The following is a 24,416-nucleotide window of genomic DNA, read 5'->3' on the forward strand; positions in this document are numbered from 1 at the left end:
AAGCGACTTTGCTCCTTATTTGCCTTCTGCCATGATTGTGAGGCCTCCCCAGCCATGTGGAACTGTGAATCAATTAAACTTCTTTCCTTTATTTATTACCCAGTCCTGGGTATGTCTTTATTAGCAGTGGGAGAACAGACTAATACAGGTATATAAGAAAAAAAAATACAGATAGAAGAAAAGAAATTTTTATAAAAAATGAGAGTTAAGCCTTCACAAATGTAAGATAAATCAAAATATATGTACTTTAACAGAATACATGAGTTAAGTACTGGTACAAAAACAGACACATAGATCAATGAACAAAATAGAGATTTCAGAAATAAGACTTCACACCTACATCCATCAGATCTTCTACAAACCTGACAAAAACAAGCAATGGGAGAAGGATTCTCTATTTCATAAATGGTGCTGGGGGAACTGGCTAGCCATATGCAGAAAATTGAAAACAGATCCTTTCCTGGCACCTTATATGAAAATTACCTCAAGATCAATTAAAGACTTAAATAAAACCCTAAACTATAAAAACCCTAGAAGAAAATCTAGGCAATACCATTTAGGACATAGGCATGGGCAAAGATTCCCTGAGAAATAACAAAAGCAACTGCAACAGAAACAAAGATTGACAAATGGGGTCTAATTAAACTTAAGAGCTTCTGCACAGCAAAAGAAACTATCAACAGAGTGAACAGACAACGTACAGAATGGGAGAAAATTTTTGCAATCTATCTGACAAAGGTTTAATATCTAGAGACTACAGGACATTTAAATTTACAAGGAAAAAAAAAAACAAAAAAACAACCCCTTTAAAAGGTGGACAAAGGACATGGAAAAGACACTTCTCAAAAGAAGACATAACAGTGGCCAACAAACATGAAAAAGACCTGAACATCACTGATCATTAGTGAAATGCAAATCAAAACGACAATGAGATACCACCTCATGCCAGTCAGAATGGCAATTATTAAGAAGTCCAGAAACAACAGATGCTGGTGAGGTTTCAGAGAAAAAAGAACACTTTTACACTGTTGGTGGAAGTGTAAATTAGTTTAACCCAGTGTGGAAGATAGTATAGCAATTCCTCAAAAGTCCAGAAACAGAAATACCACCTGACCCATTACTGGGTATATACCCAAAGGAATATGAATCATTCTATTATAAAGATATGTGTATGCATATGTTCACTGCAGCACTATTCACAATAGCAAAGACATGGAATCAACTGAAATGCCCATCAATGATAGACTGGTTAAAGAAAATGTGGCACATATATGTTGTGGAATAATATGAAGCTATAAAAGGAACAAGACCATGTCTTTTGCAGGGACATTGATGGAGCTAGAAGCCATTATTCTTAGCAAACTAACACAAGAACAGAAAACCAAACACCGCATGTTCTCACTTACAAGTGGGAGCTGAATGATGAGAACACATGGACACATGGAGGGAAACAATACACACTGGGGTCTGTTGGAGGATGGGAGTAGAAGGAAAGAATGCATCAGGAAAAGTAGCTAATGCCTGCTGGGCTTAATACCTAGGTGATGGGATGATCTGTGCAGCAAACCACCATGGCACACGTTTACCTATGTAACTAACCTGCATATCCTGTACACGTACTACAGAACTTAAAAGTTGAAGAAAAAAAGGATAAACAATACGTGAGTTTTTATTGAATATGTTTATAATTTGTCAATTGAGTTCTAGGGAAAAGAAGCTAGAGGGGGTCATTAACAGGAACTTTTAAGAATGAAATCTGACTGTAATCCAATCTTTATTGCTTCTAAATGTAATTTGATATTGCCCACAATTCAATCTATTTGTTAAACAAATGGACCTGCCAATTACTCTTAATCTTGAGGGGCAAACAGTTCTGCAGCTCACAAAAAGAAATATTTAAAGATTTCTAGTTGTGATTATATTCCAACCATTGGCTTTATACATTTTACTATATTACTTTACAGTGATATGTCAGCATTTGTATGCTGCATCCCAGGCAAGGTTTTGAAGCAATGAAGTGCTTAAATGAAAACCTGAGAAAATCCACAACAATCAACACAAAGTTATTGTGAGCAACTTCTACCCTCCAATGCCTAAACATAATTTGGAAAACTTTGAAACAAAGAAAGAGGTGCTACAATCCAAGAAAAACTAATTTCAAAAATTAGATTTTTACAGATTGGAAATGACTCAATTCAGATGCCACAGTAAAGAGATTTTAATTTATTCCTATGGGATAGGGTGTGGGGGAACATCAGGTGAGATTGTAATTCTGTAAATCTGCTCCCTTCATATTCTTTCCAGTCCTGAGAAACTTTGATGACAAAATCCTATAAAAGAGGTTGAAGAATGGACTCTAATGTTTTCCTGTGCGAGGGTAAGACACAGTGAGAGACTGTACTCCAACTGGTTGAGAAAATTAAGGTTTTCTTTAATTTTCTCAATATGACAACTTCTAACAGAGAGGTCAATTGAAAAAATTAATTTCTGATTTACATTGAAGATGATCTTGAGATAAGAAATTGACAGTATCTCTTTTCACAATCCTATTTATTTCCAAGGTCCATCCTAGGCCAACTTATAAACAAATTTTGGAGGGGTCTCTATTTACCCCTTCAATGCTTTCCATAAGATTCTTTGTGTTGCATATTCTTGCTCTATGTGTTGTTACTCAAAATAGTAGTATATCAGTCTACACAAGGATACTGTCATCCTGTTAGATCCTGAAGACCTCCAGTCATAAGCAAGAGAGAGATGATTGAAAAAGAGATCAGTCTTTATAATAGTTACCATGTATTGTGTGTTTGGTTCCAAGGATTACATTGGATACCTTATTTTTAAATAATTTTTGTTTTTCTTCTCTTTATCATCTTGTAAACAATTGGGTATCCAGCATAATTTTTAAAATTCTCACCAAAATCTAAGTTTTCCATTTCTATTTCAAAGAGAATTGAGATATAGGAAAATTTAACTTTTTTTCTGAGACACAACTAGAAAATATTAAAGGCGAAACAGGAGCCAATGCCTGTTTAACTCGCAAACCCTGTATCTTTTAATTGTGTTTGCCTCCCTTTTGTGTTGTACTTCACTGCATATCTCTTCCATCTACAAGGTAAAACCAATTTTCTCCAACTCAAACTTGAGTGGTCACTATTCGGGGCTCAGAAAGAGGATGAAAGCACAATAAGGCTAATAACTATAGGCTGCTAATTTATAGCTCAAGGACCAACAATCCTTCCTATCTCTTACAATGTCAGTTCTAAATTCTAGAATTATCCCAAGCCTCAAGTCCTGCAGCCTGGCACCACTCTATTCATCCAACCTGTTTGGACTCTCCGCTCAGGCCAATTCTTCATGTCCTTGTGTGATTCAAGGTGTGTTTATTTGTATAGTCAAAGTTCATGCTACTTTTCCTATTGATTCACTTTTGGTTCCCAATTTCTAGCATATTCACATTCTACTTAACTTTTGGGGCCAACTCTAACTCTCCGTGCTTTTCGAAGCCCTTTCCAATTCTTACAGACTATTCTGACCTATTTTTCTACTTCTGAAAAAGTCCTTGGTAGCTACACTATTTTTCATAATTTTCCAAATTGTTTGTGTCTTGTCTTCCCAAGGAAATAGTAAGAAGCAAACAAAATGCTGAATCATTTTTTCCTCAATAAATACCAACTGTGCAAATAGTTGAGTTATTTAAGAATGAGAAATATCTGAGACATTGTTGAGCAAAACATGGGATGAGCTCTTTAGAACATTCTGAATTTATTCTCAATAAGAGCAATCCTCTGAATATGTGTAGTATTATTCCAGCTTTTGGTACAATCACTTCAAATTTTCTTTTCTTTTTTTTTTCTTTTTGAGACGGAGTTTCGCTCTTGTAACCCAGGCTGGAGCGCAGTGGTGCGATCTCGGCTCACTGTAACGTCCGCCACCTGGGTTCAAGCAATTCTTCTGCCTCAGCTTCCCGAGTAGCTGGGACTATAGGCATGCACCACCATGCCCAGCTAATTTTATTTTTTGTATTTTTAGTAGAGACAGGGTTTCACCATGTTGACCAGGATTGTCTTGATCTCTTGACCTCGTGATCCACCCGCCTCGGCTTCCCAAAGTGCTGGGATTATAGGCGTGAGCCACCGCGCCCAGCCACTGCAAATTTCTTGATGATTATATCTACAACACACATTATAATTTTTTAGGTTTGAGAACCTCGAGTAAAGAAAGAAATAAGAAAGCTTTCTAAAAAGTGTAATAAATACCCTGAAGAGAAGCCTGTTTTTTTTTTGTTGTTGCTGTTGTTGCTATTGTTTTACTGTCCTCTTGAATACACTTGGTGAATATATCACTTCAAAAAAGATTCCAATGAACTAACAACGTACATGCCAGCCTAGAACTTTGAAGAACTAGCAGAGCATTTACAGCGAAATATCTACCTCTAGAAAACAGCCCAATGGAAGAAGCTCCAGTAAGTCACCAATTCAGGTCTAGCCTAGATTTTATAATGAGCACAAACTCATAGACAAATATTTCAGACATGTTTGCAAGACTCTCGACATTTTAAATTCACTCAGGTCTAGCCTAGATTTTATAATGAGCACAAACTCATGGATAAATATTTCAGACATGTTTGCAAGACTCTTGACATTTTAAATTCACTTCAGTTAAATATCATCTGACTACTGGACGCTTCAATCCCAGTACTCTCCTTCCCTCTTTTTCTTTCAACCCAATCACTGTTTCTTGCATCTGCCCTCCTCTGCACTATGCACAAGATGCACAAAATATCTGGAGTGAAGGAGAGCTAACACAAATTCCTATCTCTTCCTTTTTTTTTCCCAATTTTCTCCACTTTTCCCAGAAAGATAACAGAATAGAGGGCATAGACAGCTATGGGTTTTACAATCACAAGAGTCCTCTCTGACCCCTTTGCCTAGAGAAACTGTGGTCCCTGTATCTGTTTTTGGCTTCCATCATGCAAGGCTGTTAGAGGTGCCACCATGCTTGAAGCATATTGCAGAATGCCTAGCTCTGGAGAGAGTAGGCAGGTGTTCAATGAGTAGATACATTCATTTTTAAAATACGGTGGGCTCTCTCTCAGTGATTATACCAATGCTTAACATACAATAGGTACTTAGCAAATGCTGGTCAAGCTGATGCTATGGCTAGGATTCTAGAATAAAATTTATTTTCAAGATTTTACTTAAAAGAAAACATCTTGTATTTATACCTAACTTTTGCTGGGAGAATACCGAAATGGCTTTTAAAACCATCTGATATATGTCTGCAGACTGTAGACCCTGGTTTGGGGGGCTGCAATATTTGTTCATATCTGCATAGTAGACAATTTGTCTAAAATATACGAAAGTTCCTCAATTGGCATCATGAAGAGTTCAGTGAAGGAGTCTTTGGTAATAGTTACTCTTGCTCAGAAACCTTGAGACAGAACATCAAGATAATACTTAAAATACTACGCTAGTTATCCTGGTTTGTAGTTTGTTAACTGTTAGTAGTTTTCTCTTTTGTTTCCCACACAAATTTAATATTTTCTATCCTAAAGAAAAAAAATATAGCGACTCAACTTTAAAGAGACATTAGATTAGGTAGAAATGTTTAGATGAATATGGACATGAGTTTCCTTGGGGATGGTTTTACCTTTCTACATCCTAAGTAGCAGTCAGACTGAGGTAGTTCTCATATGGCATATTTTGTTATGTTTATCAAAAAAATGGGCTCTAGGGTACTACAGTAAGTTGTAACCAGAAGACACCTGACTCTATGTGACTTGGGACCATTAGAGCCTATCGGTGCTGTTCCACTGCTATTATCTGATCTTCGTTTTCTCTTTGCATCAAAAGAGGTGTTTCGCCATCGCCTCTGTTCCATACACACAAAAAAAGGAAACTGCCACAATTCCCTTAAAGAGTTGATACTCTACCAAAGGCCTACAGAAAAGTCTGAATTAAAATGAAATTGGTAATTTGGTACCTTTTTTCACCCCTGCTTTCAATATTCTTGGATATTTAAATTAATGACTTTGTTTCTCTCCATAACACTAACAAAACCTCCCTTAACCCCAGTTTGATTCTGGCTCAATAGTTAATGTCTGAATTGCTTTAAAAATTTCTATGGCCATAGTGAGCTACTAGAATGGGAAGAAGAGAATTAAAGTATCTGATTTGCATCTTAAAGGATTCTGAAAAGCAGATATATACATCAGCATTTAAGTTTACAAGTTTTATTTCAAGACTCTTTACTCTTATGTGCTTCATCCAAAAGAGAATCACAGAATGCATGGAGAATACAGTTACCACCTTTGGTAACTCATGTTGCTCTTCCAGCTATTCGTCTGGTGAACTGAACTTCTGGAAGACAAATAGCTGGAAGAGGTGTTGGGGCTGGAATACCATATCATCTTGGGAAAATATTTACTCATGCTGTAAACATTAAAGATATTGCTTCATGCTGCATGATAATATTTGGTAGCCTAAAATTTGAGTAGAGTATCTTATATACTTAGGATGCTAGTGTTCTGAAGAAAAAAATCTTGTTTATGTTAGTGACATTGAAACATTGTGAAAGATTTTTCCAGGACTATTTAAAATAAAATCATCCATTCATTTCTAGAGTTTGTGATAATATAAATATCACTTTTATCAGTCAGAAGCCATAACTGACAACATAGCCAATCTATTTACTGAGTAGATTCAATCTTCGTATTTCTTATTGCTTAGAAATTGCATCATTTATTCCTTCAGTGCTTAAAGAGCAGAGTAACTTTCATCCTTCACTCTTATTTTAAGATATAGGTCACAAGAAGATGAGATCAACTTTAAAGCCATAAGTTTTGTCAAACTTTATTTTCAATTACCCACCAAGCAGAACACCTAAAATTAAATTCTAAGTGTCATTTATGAAGAAGGAGTAAATTTTTCTCTCCTTTGGCATAATTAAGGTACATGAATCATTTTTAATACTACTTTTCCAAAGATCTAAATGAACTTGTCCACTCTTTGGATCTTTCCCTTAGTTAAAAATATGACTGTTATTAAAAACAGATTCTAATCCTTATACCTTTATTACTTAGATGTCCACACAAAGCAAATGATAGATGGGTCTATACACTGTCTTCATAAAATCCTTCCTGAGAGCATTTTTATTGAATTCCTAAATGTTATAATACTAGAAAAGATAATTTAAGTAAAAATTTATTAATATAACAGAATTTTCTGTATTCTTATTGAACTCAGAAAGGGTTTCATCTTGATCTAATTTATTCCAAATTAGTATATATGAGTGAAAGTGTTAAATAAAAATACTTGGGAGAAGTACCCAAGATTTAATGAATCTTTTAACAGTCTGTATTTGCATTATGTGCATTCCACTACTTGTAGTCTTCTGTTTATTTTTGGGTTTTTCATTTTTTCCCTTTTGAATTAGTCTTAATTTTAAAAATAATATTTAGTTAGAAATAATTAGCCAATATTTTGTATTACAGAGGGTCATGTTAGCATTAGGACACATGCATTTTAGTGGGACCTCACTGTATAACTTTTGATAATGCATAATATTCAATAGAAGCCAGTGCTAAATTGAATCACACCCAAGAGGGGCCTCAGTTACTAAAATATATTGGAGACCTCATTATAAGCCTATTTTCCATTAAAGTAATTCCACATCTCAGAACTTTTTAACATCTCTGCATAGCAAGATGCTCTTCTTTACAGAACATACTTCTGAGCTTTGTGACCAAGATGTCTGATTTAAAACTTAAACACTAGATAGAAAGCAGATTTAATTTTCTTCCCAATGTGAGATGAAAGAAAGCCATCAGTATGGGCAGACACATTGGATTGTCTATTGTGCTTGTGTGGGGTAAGGAAGTCCCAGGAGGTGTTCATCGAGGTCACAATATAAGGGAAATAAGAACTGATAATCTCTAATAAAGTGATCAAGTTTCATAGACATTTGAATCTTTGGTTTTTGGATGACTCTTCAAAGAAAGAACTAATAAGTGCATATTTTCCCCAGAGTTACATTTCAACAACCAAAAGCATCTAACTTTTGATATCTAAGCTGGTGTGCCTTTTTATTAATATTAAAGTGTTTTGGGAGGGATCCAAGATGGCCAAACAGGAACAGCTCTAGTTTGCAGCTCCCAGAGAAAACACAGAGGGTGAGTGGTCACTGCATTTCCAAGTGAACTTTTATTGCTCACAGACCAGGAGATTCCTGGGCAGAAAAGTGCCACGAGTCTCCAGCACAGCTGTTTCAGCTGGTGTGGCGGGTATCTTCACAAAAACTCACACAAATCTGGGTGCCATTTCAACTTGAGATGGAACACCTGGGAGACAGAGTCACCCATTCAACTGATAAAATGGGGACTGAAACAGGGAGCCAGGCCAGGAGATTCCCAGGCAGAAAAGCATCACAAATCTCCAGAGCAGCTGTTTCAGCTGGCACAGCGAGTCTCTGCACAAAAACTCACACAAATCTGGGTGCCTTTTCAACAGGCGATGGGAATGCCTGGGAGATAGAGTCACCCATTCAACTGACAAAAAGGGGACCGAAACAGGGAGCCAGGCCAGGAGATTCCCAGGCGAAAAAGTGCCATGAGTCTCCAGCATGGCTGTTTCAGCAGGCGCAGGGGGTCTCTGCACAAAAACTCACACTCTGGATTGAGAGTTTCATAGAAAGCACAGCTGAACCCACAAAGGTCCAGCTCTGTTGGGGAACAGTATCTGCCATTACTGAGGCAGTCCACCACTAACAAGGTAGTCCACCATTACTGAGGCAGTCTACCATTACCAAGGCAGCTCGTCATTACTGAGGCAGTCCACCATTACAGAGAGAGAGTCTGCCTTTACAGAGGCAGACTGCCATTATCAAGGCAATTCTAACCATATGCCTATAATCAAAACTGCAGGGAAGTTCATACAGCAGCTGGGCAGAGCCCACGGCAGTTCAGCAATGCCTCTGCTGGCAGACTGTGACTAGGCTACCTCCTCACTGGGCAGGGCATCCCTGAAAAAAGGCAGCTGCTTGACAGAAACGTATAAATAAAGCCTTATCTCCCTGGGACAGAGCACCTGGGGAAAAAAAAGGTGATTATGAGTTCCACTGCAGCAGACTTAAACATACCTGCCCAGCAGCTCTGAATGGAACAATAGAGCTCACAGCTCAGCACCTGATCTTCTATAAAGGACAGGCTGTCTCCTCACGCAGCTCCCCAACCCCCATATATCCAAAGAGTCACCTTATAAAGGAGAGCTCACACTGACATCTGGCAGGTATCCTTCTGGGACAAAGATAGCAGTAGAAGAAACTGGCACCAACCCTTACTGTTCTTCAGCCACAACAGGTGATCCCTAGGCAAGCAGGGTCTGGAGTGGACCTCCAGAAGTCCTACAGCAGACAGGCCTGACTGTTAGAAGGCAAACTGAGAGAGGGAAAGAAATAACTTCATCATCAGTAAAAAGGAGATCCACTCAGAGACCCCATCTGAAAGTCACCAACTACAAAGACCAAAGGTAAATAATTCCACAAAGATGTGAAGAAACCAGCACAAGAAGAATGAAAACATCCAAAACCAGAATGCTTCTCCTCCTCCAAGGGATCACAACTCCTCACCAGCAGGGGAACAAGGCTGGATGGAGAATGAGTCTGATGCATTGACAGAAACAGGCTTCAGAAGATTGGTAATAAGAACCTTCTCTGAGCTAAAAGAGCAAGTTCTAATCCAATGCAAAGAAACTAAGAACCTTGATAAAAGATTTGACGAAATGCTAACAAGAATAAACAGCTTAGAGAGGAATATAAATAATTGATGGAGCTGAAAAATGCAACACAAAACTTCGTGAAGCAGACACAAGTTTCAATAGCTATAATGACCAAGCAGAAGAAAGATCAACTCAATGAAATAAAATGAGAAAGCAAGATTAGAGAAAAAAGAGTAAAAAGCAACGAACAATGCCTCCAAGAAATATGGGATTATGTGAAAAGACCTAATCTATATTTGATAGGTGTACCTGAATGTGACAGATAGAATGAATCCAAGCTGGAAAACACTCTTCAGGATACCATCCAGGAAAACTTCCCTAACCTAGCAAGGTAGGCCAATATTCAAGTCCAGGAAATACAGACAACACCACAAAGATATTCCTAAAGAAGAGCAACCCCAAGGCACATAATCATCAGATTCACAATGGTCGAAATGAAGGAGAAAATGCTAAGGACAGCCAGAGAGAAAGGGCGGGTTACCCACAAAGGGAAGCCCATCAGACTCACAGCAGATCTCTCAGCAGAAACCCTACAAGCCAGAAGAGAGTGAGGACCAATATTCAACATCCTTAAAGAAAAGAACTTTCAACCCAGAATTTCATATCAAGCCAAACTAAGTTTCATAAATGAAGGAGAAATAAAATTCTTTATGAACAACCAATTACTCAGAGATTTCATCACCACCAGGCCTGCTTTACAAGACTTCCTGAAAGAAGCACTGAACCTGGAAAGGAACAACCAGTACCAGCCACTCCAAAACATACCAAATGCTAAAGAGCATTGACACAATTAAGAAATTGTATCAACTAACAGATGAAACAACCAGCTTGCATCAAAATGGCAGGATCATATTCACACATAACAATTTATATTAACCCTAAATGTAAATGGGCTAAATGCCCTAATCAAAAGACAAAGACTGGCAAATTGGATAAAAAGTCAAAACCCATCGGTGTGCTATACCCAGGAAACCCATCTCACATGCAAGGTTACACATAGGCTCAAAATAAAGGGATGGAGGAAGATTTACCAAGCAAATAGAGAGCAAAAAAATGCAGGTGTTGCAATCCTAGTCTCTGATAAAATAGACTATAAACCAACAAAGATCAAAAGAGATAAAGAGGGACATTAGATAATGGTAAAAGGATCAATGCAACAAGAAGAGCTAACAATCCTAAGTATACACACCCAATATAAGAGCACCAAGATATATAAAGCAAGTTCTTAATGACTCACAAAGAGACTTAGACTCCCACACAATGATAGTGGGAGACTTTAACACTCTACTGTCAAGATCAGACAGATCAATGAGACAGAAAATTAACAAGGATATCCAGGACTTGAACTCAGACCTGGACCAAGCAAACTTAATAGACATTTACAGAACTCTCCACTCCAAATCCATGGAATATACATTCTTCTCAACACCACATGACACCTACTCTAAAACTGACCACATAATTGGAAGTAAATCACTCCTCAGCAAATGCAAAATAACAGAAATCATAAGACACAGTATCTCAGACCACAGCACAATCAAGTTAAAACTTAGAATTAAGAAACTAACTCAGAACTGCACAACTTCATGGAAACTGAAGAACTGGCTCTTGAATCTTGACTGGATAAACAATGAAATGAAGGCAGAAATAAAGATGTTCTTCAAAACCAATGATAACAAAGACACAACATACCAGAATCTCTGGGACACATTTAAAGCAGTGTCTTGAGAAAAATATATAGCAATAAATGCCCACATGTGAAGCAAGGAAAGATCTAAAATCGACATCCTATTGTCAAAATTGAAAGAGCTAGAGGAGCAAGATCAAAAAAACTCCGGAAGTAGCAGAAGACAAGAAATAACTAAGATCACAGCAGAACTAAAGGAGACAGAGACACAAAAAAAACCCTTCAAAAAAATCAATAAATTCAGGAGCCAGTTTTTTGGAAAGATCAACAAAATACATAGACCACTAGCCAGATTAATAAAAATAAAAGAGAGAATAATCAAATAGATGCAATTAAAAAAACAATAAAGGGGATATCACCACAGATCCCACAGAAATACAAATCACTATCAGAGATTACTACAAACAGCTCTATGCACATAAACTAGTAAACCTGAAGTAACGGATAAATTCCTGGACATCTGCATCCTCCCAACCTAAACCAGGAAGAAGTTGAAACCTTGAATAGACCAATAACAAGGGCTGAGGTTGAGGCCATAGTTTATAGCCTACCAACCAAATAAAAGCCCAGGTCCAGATGGATTCACAGCTGAATTCTACCAGACACACAAAGAGGAGCTGGTACCATTCTTTCTGAAACTATTCCAAACAATCCAAAAAGAGGGAATACTTCCCAAATCATTTTAAGAGACCAACATCAACCTGATACCAAAATCTGGCAGAGACTCAATAAGAAAGAAAACTTCAGGCCAATATCCATGATGAACACAGATGCAAAAATCTTCAATAAAATACTGGCAAACTGATTGCAACAGCACATCAAAACCCTTATCCATCAAGATCAAGTAGGCTTCAACTTTGGGATGCAAGGCTGGTTCAACATATGCAAGTCTATAAATGTAATTCACCACATAAACAGAACCAAAGACAAAACCCACATGATTATCTCAATAGATGCAGAGAAGGTCTTCAACAAAATTTAACAGCACTTTATGCTAAAACTCTCAATAAACTAGGTATTGATGGAACGTATCTCAAAACAAATGCTATTTATGACAAAACGACAGCCAATATCATACCGAATGGGCAAATCCTGGAAGCATTCCCTTTGAAATCTGGCACTGGACAAGGATGCCCTCTTTTGCCACTCCTATTCAATATAGTATTGGAAGTTCTAGCCAGTTCAAGTTTGAAACTTGGGGGGTGGTGGTAAAATATTTCCAGTACCCTGTGGGTATCTAGCCCTCTGCTTATGGGATTGTGCAAGGTATAATCTTAATTTTTGTTGCAAGTGGTCTGATATTCAATAGTAGGCAGCCTAGGTACTGATAACTCATTAATCCTTTTTAACAGACCACACCAAAAGTATGTAATACTCTTAGCTTTCTAGTGTAGCATTTAAATCAAAATTAAAATTGCTGTTATAATCAAATTGTACCAGCAAGTTTGTATGTAAGGATTTCTGACTGTCAATTCTTTAGGGCCAGTCAGGAGACCAAAGAAAGTCAGTCTCATTACAAAGTGACATTTACTTAGGGGGTATCAGACATCATGAAGAAGATTATCTTCCAAAAATGTGATTTTTCCATAGTAGATTCAAAAATGTTTACTCAGATAATTTCAGTCTTAGCAACAGATTTGAGTCACTCGCATGACTAGAATCATGTGAGTAAATATCTGACAAGATCCCTCCTTGCTCCCTTCAAACAAGCAAAAAGAAAAAAAAAGCTGCATTCAAATCCTCCAAATAACCATTTTATTCATAATACACACAAATACTGCAAGCCTTGTGTACCTACAATTGGGCTTAAATCAGAGAGCAGTTAGGTTAAAAAAAAATAAAAATATTCAAAAGAGTTAATTGAAACTAAAAATAAATATTATTATTTTCTGCTTAAGCAACTATATAATTGTTCCCCTCCAGTATTAAGAAAAAAAAGACAAGCAAGTTCATTTATTGACTTACAAAATTGAAATTACTGGGTTCAAATAATTACAAACTCCTGACCACAAGCAGCTATCATTTCATGAAAAGAAAATTAGGAACTGAAGTGCTAGCAGTGTTATTTAGGAATCAAGTAACAAAGTTTCTTGGCATTAGTGAATTAACTACTACAGAGGATTAATTTCATGCTTGTGTACTCCAGTAAACTCTGAATGCTTGTATAAAGTTAGGAAAACTAGTTAGAATAGAGTCAGAAAGTCCCTTAAAAATAAAGAAAAATGAATTGAAAGTATTTAATACAATTAAATATTTCATCTTAACTGTGTTTGCAAACATCATGAGTATATCTAGGGTCTTATTTTTTGGAGAAATTATTAATAAGTCTATTGCACATGAATCATGCATACTAAAAAATGATTAAAAAGTGATAAGAAGAGATACCTTTATTTAAGTTTAAATTTGGAAGGTTAGGGGTCTGTTAATGCCAATTTAATTCTTTACATGTTAATTCCCCAACCTAAGCTTTTAAATTTTATTTGACATTAAACTGGTTACAATTGAGGAATATAGAAAACTGAAGCAAGATACAAACTCATAAATTTGGGGTTTCACTTCACAAATTAATTTTTTCTTTTCCGATTTCACTTATCTATTCATAATGACCTTTCCTATTTTTTTTTATTCATTGGTTTAGTCTGTCATGTAGCACAGATAATCCAGGAATGTTCAATGCTCTAATAAACTGCTTACAGAGGGGCAAGCAGTTATCTGAATTCATTTTAACTTTGTGTTTGCAGGCCCTCCGGGATACTGTCATTTGTTTTGATGTCCCATGTGTGAACAAAAACACCTAGTGGAATGGCATTTATATGTGCATAGAAATTTTCAACAGTTATTCTTCTGCCTTTGCCATTGACTCATTTGTAAATCACTTTCAAATATACCCTCTATTCTGCACTAAAATGACTTTATCCTCAACTCCTGAACAGGGTTTCATGACACAATGTTGTAATCTTTATGGTTCCTTGTTTTTGTGGAAGTACTTGAGCCATATATATTGGAAGAGAAGACACTAGTGGGTTGTGTGTGTACATGCTCTTGGCACTCTTGATCTTACATGTATTCTTATTTCCTATCTCTTTAAAGAGGGAAAAAAGAGGTACTTGTATGTATTCTTACAATTGAATCAAATATTTAAGACCTATTCAGATATGTCAAGGATATGTGTGTATCTGAGGCAATGGGTACACTTCTGGTCATTTAACTTTTTAAATATGCATATTTAGATCTGGAAAAGTCAACATAAGCTATTTTGCCTGCTTCTCTAGAACAAGTAGAGATGTTTGGGAGGGAGTGGGGATTGCAGAGCTATCGGTCTGATTCAAGCCCATAAATTTGTCCAATGTCCCATACTGAACTGAGCTGCCTTGTATCTGAACTTCCAGTTTCAGAAATAAAATGATGAATACAGTCTTACCATAACTTCTTAAAAAAACATGAACAACAGATATAAGCCCACAGTCAGTAAAATGGATTTAACAGTACATTGTCTATAAAAGTTAAGCATTCCTAATCTGAAAATCTGAAATCTTAAATGTTCAAAAACCCAAAACTTTTTGAGTGTTGACATGATGCTACAAGTGGAAAATTCCATACCTGACCTCTTATGATGGGTTGCGGTCAAAATGCAGGAGCACAATATACAGCTTATTCAGTGTCCATAAGGGGGAAAAGACTCTGCTAACCCTTTTCAGTTACTATATATCGTTCCTGAGCACACTGAGATTCTCCCATGCAAGCATATACTCAAACAGTAATGAGATGGCATGTGTGTAGGCCGGATGTGCCAACAGCAGGTTCCTGATGCCCCACATAGGGCCAAGACATATGTGCATTACTCATGATGCTTTTTGCTTATTCTGTGCCACGGTGTAAAGATGTTGTTGAAAATGACAAAGAGGCCTGCAGATACCTCTATGGGTAACAGTGATAAGAAAAGGAAGCATTTATGTTCATCTATAGTACAGAAAGTTAAGCTGTTGGGGAAACTGGACTGCAGCGTAAGTGTGAAATGTATTACAGGAGAGCACAGTATTAGAATGACCACCATATGTGAACTGAAGAACTGGAAGGACAAACTGAAGTTCTACACTGAAAGTGATGAATAGAAGTTTCTGAAAAACAGAAAAACACTGCAAAGCTAAAAATGAAGATCTTGACCATGTACTGAAAGAGTGCATCTGTCAGCCTAAGTGAACATGTGTCACTAATGATATGCTGATCATAAAACAAGCAAAGATCATGAGGAACTGAAAAATGAAGGGAACTGTGAATGGTAAGCAGGCTGGTTGCAAAAATTTAAGAAAAGACAGGGCCTTAAATTTTTAAATATTTGTGGTGATAAAGCATCTGCTGATGACAAAGCAGCCGAGAAATTCATTAGCTGGTTTGCCAAGGTAATTGCATATGAAAATCTGATGTCAGAAAGTCTATACTGCTGATAAAACATCTATACTGCTGATAATGCTGTTTTGGCATTGGTGCCCCAGAAAGACACTCACTACAGCTGATGAAACAGCCCCTTCAAAAATTAAGGATGCCAAAGATGGAATAACCAGGCTGGGATGTGCTAATGCAGCAGGCATGCCTAAGTGTAAACTTGCTGTGATAGGCAAAAGCTTGTGACTTAACTGTTTGCAAGGTGTGAATTTCTTACCAGTCCATTATTATGCTAACAAAAAGAAATGGATTCCCAGCGACATCTTTTCTGACTGGTTTCACAAACATTTGTGAGCAGTTTGTGCTCACTGCAGAGAAGTTGGATGGAATGACCAGTGCAATATTTTTTATTTCTTGATAACTGTTCTGCTCATCTTCCAGCTGAAATTCTCATCAAAAATAATGTTTATGCTATAAAATTTTCCCCAAATGTGACTTTATAAATCCTAGGGTACCCTTAGATTACTGAAGAGTAAATATAAAAAATGCTTTCTTGAACAGCATGCTAGCTAGCAGCAGTGAACAGAAGTGTGGGCAAGGAAGGTTTTCAAATGAAATTTATCATAAAGGATGTCCTATATGATGTTGCCAATGCTTGGAACACAGTGACAAAAGGCACTCTTGTGCTTGCCTGGAACAATCTCTGGTCTGCCACTATGTTTAGTGATGATGAAGAAAAGTAGTAATTCTAAAGAATTCTTCATGTCAAGTGAGAAAAAGATAATGTCTGACCTCCTTATATATAGAAAAAATATACTTTCAGAGTCCATCAGTAATCTGGAAGAGTTGGTTATTGAAGTTTTTGACATCAATAACGAGGCTTCAGCTGCTCACGCAACTATCTCTCATAGAGAAATAGCGGAGATAGTTTTGAATCAAGGTGATTGTGGTAATAGTGACGATGAAGATACCATTGTTAACACTGCAGAAAAAGTGACTATAGATGACATGCCAAATATATGTGATTGGCTTATTGAAGGACTAGAGCAGTGTGCATTCTTAACAGAACAAGAAATCATAGCCATTTGTAAGATTCAGGAGAGAATTCTGAGACAAAACGTTAATGAGGCTACCCATTGTTAATAAGGCAGATGACTGGAAAAAAACATTTTAAAAGGTCACCCAGAAGAATTCCTCCTTATCTTAGAGAACCTGCTTCCTGGTCTCACAACTGCCTCTGGTGTTTTTTCTTACCTATAAAAAAACACAGCGTACATAACCTTTTAATAAAATACAGCATCATAGCTGAAGACTGAAAGCCTGCAGTTGTGTGTTGTTGCGGAGGTTTAACAGCTGATCCAGGTGTTCTGGTGATGCTACTGTGCTGCTTAGTTACCCTGAACACATTATCTTTTCTTTATATCAGTGGTATGTCATCCCTTCTCCTGTTAAATACTTATGTGTGAATAACTATAAGGAGAGAGTTGCTTAGCAGTAGCATATATTTTCAGTCACAAATGATGGTGTTGCCAAACAATCGCAGACTGAACCCATGGGTGGCTGAGATAGTGAACACTTTTGCTTTCTGAGGTGTTACTCAGAAACGACTACTACTTTCATACAAACTAATTTCATGCACAAAATTATTTAAAAATTGTATTATTTTCAGGTTATGTGTATAAGATATATGTGAAACATAAGTGCACTTCATGTTTACACTTGGGTCTCCCCAAGATAGCTCATTCTGAATATGCAAATATTCCAAAATCCAAAAACACTGAAATCTGAAGCATTCTGGTCCAAAGCATTTCAGATAAAGGACACTTAACCTGTATAATGCTAACACATTTTCACCAGTTGAACAGTTAGCTGAAGTAATATGCTAATGCTATCAGGACCAAGAAAATGACTCAGTCAAAAAGTTTCTTATTCCTCTGCAAACCAGAAGGTGTGCCAAAAGAAAGGAACATAGAGACCAGTCATGGTACAGAAGTCAACAGGAAAACTTGAGAAAAGATCTCTCCAAGGAGCAAAGAAGAGTGGTGCATGCAGAGCCTGAGTCAGCATACCAGGGAGATGCAGGGGAGCTGGTCAAAGGCAAGGTGGTTCAGAGTTAATACCAAGACTGTTACCCACATTAAAGTGTCCCGTGTTACTTTTAGTAAGGCGCATGGGAGGACTGGCTGAGCTGAGGCGATCAGAGGCAGGATTGTGAACTAAGCCAATTTGGTCATACATAATTCTTAGGCTCTGTGTGGTAGCTTTGTCCCAAAAGAAGTTTTGAATGAGGTTTAACTGATCTCCTCTGCTTTGTTTCAAACTAAAATCTTCCATGTGTGCAGACCTTCATCAACTGAACTTTATTAATAAATGAGCTTAAATATAATCTGTTTTGAAATGTCAAGAACGCTCAGTTCTTGATTTTTTAGGTGTTTCATTTAATAACTTCCATGAAAAATTGACTTGAAGGAAACTCTAAGAATCTAGATACAGATCTCTTATTCTTATAGCTAGCCTCAGGCAAACTAAGGCCTTCAGTGTTCATTGTGTAGTACAAGACAATTGAGAGCTGTAACCTAGGCCTTCCAATTTAAGATTTAAAAAAGTACAGGAGTCTTAGGATTCTTAACACCTTGTCTATGTAGAAGTTTGAGAAAAATCTCTGAAAAATATTTTAAGCCCTATATCTTGAATTCTTTGTTTTAATATTTTATGCTAGTTTTATGCTAGTCACTATGATATCTAATAAAAACCCGTTTCTGACAGTCTGGCAATTACCGGAGCCTTGATTGTCAATCATGATTCTGAAAACAAAAGCACTTGTAGGTACCTCTAGAGTATGAGCTTCCTAATTCTAATTCTAAAACCATTTCATATTAAGCTCACTCTAAATATCGCACAAACATCCCACTGTATACACTGAAGTATTTTAAAGTAAGTTATAAACATGTAACAGACAAATTTGACAAAATTACCTAAAATTTACTATTTATCTTTAAATATGAAAAATTAACTTTTTTCATAAAAAAGAACTCACCTGTTGAAACTTGTCATATCATTTAAGATCTGCTACATAAAATAGTAATGGTTTTTTAAATAGCATAAAACTTGTAACTCTGAAATTCCAGAGATTCCAGGCCTTTTGAAACTTTCCTTCAAACTACAGTGTTTATTAATATAAAACTCTGATTTCTCTTTAACTACCCCAAATGGAATCTAATTATTTCTCATGTGGAAAATTCAATTCTTAGGTAAATTAGTTTATTACAGATTTCTAAGCCCCATCTCCAGAGATTCATAATTAATTGGTTTTGGGGTAGAATCCAGATATTGCTTTTTCTTCCCCAAGTGAATCTATTTTGCAATCAAGGTTGAGAAATGTGTTATCAGTGGTGTTTAGAAATCCGGTGAGAGTAAAAACCATAAACCTTCTAAATTTTCAAATTTTAATGGATTAAAAAAATTGTAATACACTTTTGGTTAAAATTCTAGATTCTCAGACCATAGCCACAAACATTTTTGATGAATAGGTCTCAAATGTCCATAAAAATTACAATAGTTTTATATTTGACAGAGTAAAGCCCAGGTCCTTCCAATAGACTAAAAGATCTTAGCTCTCTCTGGCTTCTTCTCTTTCTACTCCCCTGACTGCTCCTTGAGACACTCCCACCTCATGGTGCTCCCTTCTGGTGATTATCTTTGCTTCATTTGCTAGCTCAGCTTTTTCTCCTGGGATAAGGTTGTCTTGCTCCTTGACTGATACCCAATCTTTCCTCAGTGAGGCTTCCATGGTCATTTTACCTAAAATTCCTCACTCAACACACACCACTAATCTTCCTTTCTTGTTTTGTTTCTGTAGCACTTTTGACCTTTAAATTGACTCTATTATTGCCTATCTTTCCCCTTCATCCATGCTTAGAATATAAGCTAAATGAGAACAGGCATTCTGTAAAAACTGGTATATTCTCAGAACCTAGAAGTGTTCTTGGAATGCAACAGTTGGCCAATAAATATTAGAAAGCAAAAACAATGAATAAATTATTGAGACTATTTCATATTCATGCTGAGATCTACCTTCAGCTTAGTATATTAATCAATGTTGTTTAAAATTTGATTAGGTACATAACTTTATTCAACTGCTACTCTAGGGACACATTGATAAATAACGCTTAACATATGGGAATACAAGCAAATAAGTGAACATCTTAAATGATAAATGCTGTAAAGGGAAAAAACAGAGTACAGTGACGGAGGGTAGCTAGGAGGATTCGACTTAAATGGTTGGCCTCTCTAAAGGGGTGTCAAACCAAAATAGGCAGAATGAAGTGTTTGCCGTGGAAGGAACAGGGCTAAAAGAAGCAGATTACCGCACATGCAAATATCCTGCAACAGAAAATAGCACTAGAGAGACTGAAAGGAATCCCTGTAATCAGTGTTTTAATTAATGGCCTCTGTGGTTCTGATACAAGAGGTAACAAGGAGGACAGTATAAAGTCCACAGTTTAACAAAGCCCTGCAATATTTAGTAAAGAGTACTATAAGTGACAGGGGCCTAATAAAGATCTGTAAAATGAAATATTGGGAGATATGACCATAATTTTGATAAGTGATTCCACAGGTTTTTACAAGCTCAACAGTTTGGCTGGGACACTGGCCAAATGGCCTATGTGTGAGATTGAAAAGTTCTGCGGGATTAAATGCAAAGACATAGGCTCTTAACTGAGGCAGCAGAGCAGGCCATGTGCCATAGGAATATGGTGAATAAATCTAGTGGACATCTGACGTTTCTTAAAACTAGTTTTTTATTTCCTATTCCAGCGGCTAGCTACTTTTAGTCCTTGGGCCAGCAACAGCAGAAATCAGTCAGGAACTTATTAAAAATGCAAATTATTAGGACCCATTCCAAATCTACTAAATGAGAAACTCTGTGGATAGGGCCCAGATTTAACACTTGTTAAATCTATGTTTTAACAAGTGTGATTCTAATGCAGGAAAAAACTTGAGAATCATTGTCCTATTCCTTCAATATATGCTAGCTGATTTTCCTGTAGTGAACTATCCTTCTTGAAAACTTAGTCTAGGTCTCTGAATGTGGTGATCCCACCTCATCCTTAATCTTAGGGTGAGCATGTAAGCCAGTATGGAAAATGAGGCTAAATTCCAAGTCTTAACACAGCAAAAAGCAGGAACTGTTATCACTAATGGGGCTGAAAATAAATGTCAACCCATAGGAAAACAGAGTCCAGTGAGGAAGAGAGGCCATAGACATAGTCTGACCCCCTGATCTAAGCTGTGTCTGAAACCTGCACTTTCAGTTACATGAATTAATAAAAGTTTTATTAACCAAGTCTGAGTTGGGTTTCTGTAATGCAATCAGAAGTTTGACCAATACAAACAGAATCCATTAGGGAAAGCAGGCTGCAATAACTGAAACATAAAAGACAATTTGCTAAAATATATAAGTACAGCCAGAGTGTTAAGGGTTAGGGCTGAGCAGATGCAGAATCAGAAACTGGGATAATGAAGGGAGGTCTAGGGGCTTCAGTTGCTCCTTGAGTATGTTTGTGTGGGTTAAACTGGCTCAAAGGGCCAGAAGAGGGAAGACAATTACTATTTGTGCCTCCCCATAAAGCTTAAGAATCTTAATACATACATGCTAACATACCACAAAATATAAAGAAGCATCCTGTGTTTGCTGTCAGAGATGCAATGCTAAGATAGTGGAACCCTGGCCTAATGAAAAATGTGGTTTCTCTTTTTAATAATAATATGCTATTTTTGTGTGTAGTAGGGATATCATTCTGTGTCATGTTGCCTGTGGGAACCTATAAACAAAACATAATAAAAATGGTTGACATTTTTGGTACCTCAGATGCAACTGCAATCCAATTGCACAATCATGGTAGCCTCTGCATTCAGAAGCCTATAGTTTTAATTATTTGATTAAAAAAATTTATTCATGTCCCTGCAAAGGACAGGAACTCATCCTTTTTATGGCTGCATAGTATTCCACTGTGCGTATGTGCCACATTTTCCTTATCCAGTCTATCAATGATGGGCATTTGGGTTGGTCCCAAGTTTTTGCTCTTGTGAACAGTGCTGCTATAAACACACGTGTACATGTGTCTTTATAACAGAATGAATTATAATTCTTTGGGTATATACCCAGTAATGGGATTACTGGGTCAAATGGTATTTCTGGTTCTAGATCCTTGAAGAATCACCTCACTGTCTTCCACAATTAGGAGAAATATCTAATGTAGATGACAGGGTGATGGATGCAGCAAATCATCATGGCACATGTATACCTATGTAACAAATCTGCATGTTCTGCACATGTACACCCTGGAACTTAAAGTATAATTTAAAAAATGAAAAAATTTAACCTGTTTAAGGTGGTAACCATGTAATTGTTGAAACAACAGACACAAATCTCAAAAATATGAGTCCTTTAGATAGTAGTAACCAATAAAAATTTCTGAAAAATCTGGTCTCAGTGATGCTCACCAGGAAGCATTTCAAGTCCTTCAGGAGCATTCAAGTCTTCATTAGGCATTTTCACTAGAGAGATCACAGTACTACTATCTTTTGTAACCACTGAATTAACTATTACACAAAGTCATTCAAAGTGTTTTCTTTCTCTTGAAATGTGCTTTCAATTGACAATGGTTTTATTTCATTTATTACTAAGGATTATATTATTTTACCCACGTTTTTATTTAGATAAATTATTCCAAATACACTGTATTTTCAGGGAAGCGTAGATAGCTTTAGGCTATGTAAGTGTCTCTTTTGGCCCCTTCAATGTTACAGCTTGTTACTTTTAAGTCTTTTTTTTTTCTTTTTACAGTATACAACACTGAGAAAATTTGTGAATAACACATTTAAAAATAACAACTAATGTTTACAGAGCATTCATATGTGCCAAACATTTTATAGGCATTATCTAACTTGTGTTGATGGCAATATTAATATTGTAGGGGTAGGTATAATCATGTAGGGGTATGTATAATTTTATACACAAGGAAACTGAAATGAAAAAAGTCTAAGTAGCTTTCAAATGGAAATAGCTGGGATTTGAACTCGGACTTGAGAGCTCATGGTTTTTATAATACTGCTTAACAGAATTATATAGACTATATATGCTTTCCAGAACATATAAACTTTGCATACATAGAAATATAATTTGACTGTAAGACAGATGGAGGAAGAGATCATTACTTGTTTCACTAATAAGTTACTAGTACCTAACAAGTATAACCAATTTGTCACATAGAAGCAACAGAAAAATTATTATTCACAAACTAATAAAAGTTATGAGTAAGATTGTCTGGTGATACTAAGCATACAGCTGATTTTAGAGGATAGACCTCAATATTATTAGATAATTCTATGGCATATTTTCCAGAGGTATGATTTAATATACATGAAAAATTTCATAATACTTCATTTGATATTTGCTTAGTAAGTTACTCTGACCACAGATACATTGAAGGATTTTCCCCCTGATTAAATACCCTCTTGGGTACATGAAAAAGCTACTGAATTATAAATTGGAAGTTTTTTATCCTGAACTTCTATTCATTGTTGAAATCTTATCTATAGCTCTCTTCTTGACATTTGGCCTCTGTAGAACATTTCAAGTGACAGGGAGCCCATTATTACATATGGAAAGCCACTCCATTTCTTGAACTTCAATTGTATAGAAAGTTCCATCTTATTATAGTTAGTTGAAATCTTCCTTGCAACTTCTTCCCATTGTTCTTTGTTTTGTTCTTGAGAGCTACTCAGAATGACTGGCTGGACAAATGTCTACATGACAGTTCTTCAAATAGTTGAAGGCGGTAATCATGTCCCTCTAGGTTTTCTGTGCTCCAGGCTAAAAATCCCCAGTTCCCTCAGACATTTTTCATGCTGCATGGTTTTAGCATTCTAGTGACCAGTTTGTCTTTAAAAATCATCCTTTGACAGACATCAATTTACCAGGAAGCTAAGAGCTCCAGGGCTTCACTAACATAGATCCCTTCCACAGTCTTAGGAGGGGACTGCGCAACAGTCCTGTTTACAGAGGAATATGTTTGGTAAAATTTGCAAAAGGAAAATATTTAGATATCAATGGGTTAAGACTGCTCTGACTTTCCACACATTAGGCGATAATGCCAGATGGTATTGTATTAGCCATAGACATTTTTGGATTTGGCTAGTTGGGGCTATCTTTTAGTGATTTAGTCGGATATAACTGTGGTTTTTGTCACTGCTATGACTGCTGAGTTATTGCTAGCTGTCCCATTGTAGGGATGCCTTCTAGGAACCTTTCTATATCTTTTGTCCCAACTCTTCAAGCATCCCAACTTCAGGAAACTGAAGACAATCTGGTGAGTATCATCAGCTCAAAGGGTATTTATAATTAGTGCATAAAAAACTTGAAATGATCTAAAATCTTACAGCTCATATATAAAACTAGAGAGCACTTTTCCTTAAGTTGATAATAATCCTAAATATTGATATGACATTACCAGTGAGTTTTGAAACTGAAAACAGTGTATTTAAGCAATCAGGAATAAAAACTAATA

At 36.5% G+C, this 24,416-nt stretch overlaps 1 long non-coding RNA gene across 1 annotated transcript in view; it reads left to right on the forward strand.

Annotated features, from left to right (window-relative positions):
- The first annotated feature begins 3,291 nt into the window (after positions 1-3,291).
- Positions 3,292-24,416, forward strand: part of LOC144581582 (uncharacterized) — an 88,386-nt gene continuing 67,261 nt past the window's right edge. Inside the window, exon 1 of the long non-coding RNA XR_013532591.1 lies at positions 3,292-3,374. This is a non-coding gene — a long non-coding RNA (uncharacterized LOC144581582). The remainder of the gene's footprint in view (positions 3,375-24,416) is intronic.

This window comes from Callithrix jacchus, chromosome 2, assembly GCF_049354715.1.
Source record: "Callithrix jacchus isolate 240 chromosome 2, calJac240_pri, whole genome shotgun sequence".
NCBI lineage: Eukaryota > Metazoa > Chordata > Mammalia > Primates > Cebidae > Callithrix > Callithrix jacchus.